The sequence below is a fragment of the Oncorhynchus nerka genome, linkage group LG17 (assembly GCF_034236695.1).
Source record: "Oncorhynchus nerka isolate Pitt River linkage group LG17, Oner_Uvic_2.0, whole genome shotgun sequence".
Lineage (NCBI taxonomy): Eukaryota > Metazoa > Chordata > Actinopteri > Salmoniformes > Salmonidae > Oncorhynchus > Oncorhynchus nerka.
Window position 1 is genome coordinate 37528308 of NC_088412.1, and position 5484 is coordinate 37533791.

The window sequence follows — 5484 nt, forward strand, 5'->3', positions numbered from 1 at the left end:
CTTTCACAGACCCCCAGGAAGCACAGCAGGCCTACAACCATGCCCATGCCAGGGCCAGAGTTGAAATGACCTTTGGCCTCCTGAAGGCACGCTTTCACTGCCTTCACAAATTAAGGGTCAGCCCTGTTAGGGCATGTGATATTACTGTGGCTTGTGCTGTCCTCCACAATGTGGCCTGCCTGAGGAAGGAGAGGGCCCCCAGAGTGCCACCAGCCATGGACTGGGACAATCCGGCAATCTTCCCTGATGACGACAATGGTCGGCTGCTGAGGGACCAATATGTGTTGAATTATTTTAGTTAGTATGTGTGCTTTCAATTTTGGTTAAATATGTCCTGCGGTGGCAGAGGAATTTGGTTTTTTTTGGGTTCGTTTTTGGCCAATTTGGCCTCTTATGATGTTTGTGCGGTATACTGTGTGTAATACAAGGCTGCAGGAGGCTACTGCATCCATTCATTTGTCTGTTCAGTTGATGTGTATGGATTTGTCCTGCATTTATTTTAGTGTGCAGACATGCAGGGTGTGTTATATACAGACCTTTGAATGTGTATGTATCATTTTGTATAATATGCTTGGATTCTGTGCTTTCCATCTTGTAGAGTCACTGTGACTTCAGTTTCGAAAGGAGCTGATGGTTTACCTGCTTTGTTTTGTCCTTATTCAATAAAGGAACATAATGTTACACATTGTGTTTTTATATTCATATGGAATGTGTATTTGTTTATATGACAGAGTACTAGGGCCACACTGAAGAAAAAGGATAAAGTCATAAATTTATGAGGCTGGTTCTTTCTGCAGAAAAGCTACATTGTTTTTACAGTTTTGATACTTATGACAATGTGATACTTAATATTCTGGCACATCAGCATGTCTTTGTTTATGAAACCATACTGAAGTACAATTTCACGAAATGCCCCACATCTGTCATTTTAACAACTGTCCTCCTTTAAAACAACTGGTTACAATATTATGACTTGTGTTTTTTTTCCCCTCTGTGGCCCTAATATTCTATCATTTTATATATAGCCTTATAGTCTATGGGAAACTGTAAATTATCTAATGATAGCAACATCTAAAAATCATTTTTTTATCCAAAATCATTGAAATTAATGATCACAAACGTTTAAATAACAGTGGGTCTAGTTATATGTGATAACAATGTATAGTGAGCAGTGAAATAACTATTGGTTTCCATTTGTGGTGACTGCTGACTGACATTAGGGATGAGATTAAATAGATCCTGGAATTTAGCCTGGTCTGGAGCAGGCTAGCTCCACAGAATAAATCTCCATGGTAATTTATACCATAACATATCCTCCTGCCCCCTATCCATCTTTAGTGCAACCGGATTACGGATCAATTGAGCCAGGATCACCAAGATATCCTGGCTTAATCCCTTATCCTAGTTTTGTGCAACAGGCCCCAGGTAGCTTCAGAGAATAATATTGACATACGCTGATTTAGTGAGTGAGTTTTTCAGGAAGTGTATTGGAGATGTTGTACCTACTGTGACTATTAAAACCTACCCTAACCAGAAAAAGTGGAAAGATGGTGGCATTCGCGCAAAACTGAAAGAGCGAACCACTCCATTTAACCATGGAAAGGTGACGGGGAATATGGCTGAATACAAACAGTGTAGTTATTTCCTCCGCAAGGCAATCAAACAAGCGAAATGTCAGTATAGAGACAAAGTGGAGTCGCAATTCTACGGCTCAGACATGAGACGTATGTGGCTGGGTCTACAGACAATCACAGACTACAAAAGGAAAACCAGCCACGTCATAGACACCTACATCTTGCTTCTAGACAAACTAAACTCCTTCTTTGCCCGCTTTGAGGATAATACAGTGCCACCGACGCGGCCCACTATCAAGGACTGTGGAATCTCGTTCTCCGTGGCCAACGTGACGAAGACATTTAAACGTGTTAACCTTCACAAGACTGCATCACTAGCCACGTCCTTAGAGCATGCACAGACCAGCTAATTGGTGTGTTTATGGACATATTCAATCTTTCCCTATCCCAGTCTGCTGTCCCCACATGCTTCAAGATGGCTTGTGGGGACACTCCCTTCTGTCATCATGAAGTGCTTTGAGAGTCAAGGATCATATCACCTGCACCTTACCTGTCACCCTAGACCAAGGGGGTGAAAAGTACAGCCTGCAAGCCGTATCCGGCACGCCGGGCACTTCAATCCAGCCCACGAGACATACAGTGCCTTGCGAAAGTATTCGGCCCCCTTGAACTTTGCGACCTTTTGCCACATTTCAGGCTTCAAACATAAAGATATAAAACTGTATATTTTTGTGAAGAATCAACAACAAGTGGGACACAATCATGAAGTGGAACGACATTTATTGGATATTTCAAACTTTTTTAACAAATCAAAAACTGAAAAATTGGGCGTGCAAAATTATTCAGCCCCTTTACTTTCAGTGCAGCAAACTCTCTCCAGAAGTTCAGTGAGGATCTCTGAATGATCCAATGTTGACCTAAATGACTAATGATGATAAATACAATCCACCTGTGTGTAATCAAGTCTCCGTATAAATGCACCTGCACTGTGATCGTCTCAGAGGTCCGTTAAAAGCGCAGAGAGCATCATGAAGAACAAGGAACACACCAGGCAGGTCCGAGATACTGTTGTGAAGAAGTTTAAAGCCGGATTTGGATACAAAAAGATTTCCCAAGCTTTAAACATCCCAAGGAGCACTGTGCAAGAGATAATATTGAAATGGAAGGAGTATCAGACCACTGCAAATCTACCAAGACCTGGCCGTCCCTCTAAACTTTCAGCTCATACAAGGAGAAGACTGATCAGAGATGCAGCCAAGAGGCCCATGATCACTCTGGATGAACTGCAGAGATCTACAGCTGAGGTGGGAGACTCTGTCCATAGGACAACAATCAGTCGTATATTGCACAAATCTGGCCTTTATGGAAGAGTGGCAAGAAGAAAGCCATTTCTTAAAGATATCCATAAAAAGTGTCGTTTAAAGTTTGCCACAAGCCACCTGGGAGACACTCCAAACATGTGGAAGAAGGTGCTCTGGTCAGATGAAACCAAAATTGAACTTTTTGGCAACAATGCAAAACGTTATGTTTGGCGTAAAAGCAACACAGCTCGTCACCCTGAACACACCATCCCCACTGTCAAACATGGTGGTGGCAGCATCATGGTTTGGGCCTGCTTTTCTTCAGCAGGGACAGGGAAGATGGTTCAAATTGATGGGAAGATGGATGGAGCCAAATACAGGACCATTCTGGAAGAAAACCTGATGGAGTCTGCAAAAGACCTGAGACTGGGACGGAGATTTGTCTTCCAACAAGACAATGATCCAAAACATAAAGCAAAATCTACAATGGAATGGTTCAAAAATAAACATATCCAGGTGTTAGAATGGCCAAGTCAAAGTCCAGACCTGAATCCAATCGAGAATCTGTGGAAAGAACTGAAAACTGCTGTTCACAAATGCTCTCCATCCAACCTCACTGAGCTCGAGCTGTTTTGCAAGGAGGAATGGGAAAAAAATGTCAGTCTCTCGATGTGCAAAACTGATAGAGACATACCCCAAGCGACTTACAGCTGTAATCACAGCAAAAGGTGGCGCTACAAAGTATTAACTTAAGGGGGCTGAATAATTTTGCACGCCCAATTTTTCAGTTTTTGATTTGTTAAAAAAGTTCCTCCGCAAAAAGTTTGAAATATCCAATATGTCATTCCACTTCATGATTGTGTCCCACTTGTTGTTGATTCTTCACAAAAAAATACAGTTTTATATCTTTGTTTGAAGCCTGAAATGTGGCAAAAGGTCGCAAAGTTCAAGGGGGCCGAATACTTTCACAAGGCACTGTATTATATATATATTTTTTATGAAATGATAGATCTTTTTTTATTGATGTCTCGATTTTTTTCTCCCCAATTTCATGGTGTCCAATTGATAGTTAGTCTTGTCCCATGGCTGCAACTCCCATACCGACTCCCATACCGACTCAGGAGAGGCGAAGGTCGAGAGCCGTGCGTCCTCTGAAACATGACCCAGCCAAGCCACACTGCTTCTTGACACAATGCCGGCCTAAGCCGGAAGCCAACTACACCAATGTGTCAGAGGAAACACAGAGGAAACATATTTTGCCCGTGTCAGCATATATGCGCCCGGCCCGCCACATGAGTCACTATAGCACGATGGGACAAGGAAATCTCGGCCTGCCAAACCCTCCCCTAACCTGGACGACGCTGGGCCAATTGTGCGCCACCTCATGGGTCCCCCAGTCACGGCCATCTGGGACACAGCCCGGGATCGAACAAAGGTCTGTAGTGACACCTCAAGCACCGTAGACCGCTTTGCCACTTGGGAGGCCACCGCTAATTTTTTTTTTTTTTATATTATTTTTTGTGTTTAAACAAAAAAAAAGTAACCCCTTTTCTACCCAATTTGTTAGTAGTTACTATCTTTTCTCATCGCTACAACTCCCGTACGGGCTCGGGAGAGACTAAGGTCGAAAGCCATGCGTCCTCCGAAACACAACCCAACCAAGCCGCACTGCTTCTAAAGACAGCGCGCATCCAACCCGGAAGCCAGCCGCACCAATGTGTCGGAGGAAACACTGTGCACCTGGCGACCTGGTTAGCGTGCACTGCGTCCGGCCCACAACAGGAGTCGCTAGTGCACGATGAGACAAGGATATCCCTACCGGCCAAACCCTCCCTAACCCGGACGACGCTAGGCCAATTGTGCGTCGCCCCATGGACCTCCCGTTCGCGGCCGGCTGCGACAGAGCCTGGGCGCGAACCCAGAGTCTCTGGTGGCACAGCTAGCACTGCGATGGCTAATTGATTTTAACAAACAATTGGTCCCCCCAAAAATGCGGCCCTCCGTTGAATTTCAAAATCCCGATGTGGCCCTCGAGCCAAAAAGTCGGCCCACCCCTGCCCTAGACCCACTTCCATTTGTTTACCGCCCCAATAGGTCCACAGACGATGCAATCGCCATCACACTGCCCACTGCTCTATCCCATCTGGACAAGAGGAATACCTATGTAAGAATGCTGTTCATTGTCTAGAGCTCAGCATTCATTCATTAAGCTTGAGGCCCTGAGTCTCAACCCTGCCCTGTGCAATTGGGTCCTGGACTTCCTGACGGGTGGTGAAGATAGGAAATAACACCTCCACTTCGCTGATCCCCCGGGGGCAAACTATATGCCCTCCATGACACCTACAGCACCCGATGTCACAGGATGGCCAAAAAGATCAAAGGACAACAACCACCCGAACCACTGCCTGTTCACCCCGCTACCATCCAGAAGGCGAGGTCAGTACGGGTGCATCAAAGCTGGGACCGAGAGACTGAAAACAGCTTCTATATCAAGGCCATCAGACTGTTAAACAGCCATCACTAACACAGAGAAGCTGCTGCCTACATACAGGCTTGAAATCATTGGCCACTTTAATAAATGGACCACTAGTCACTTTAATAATGCCATT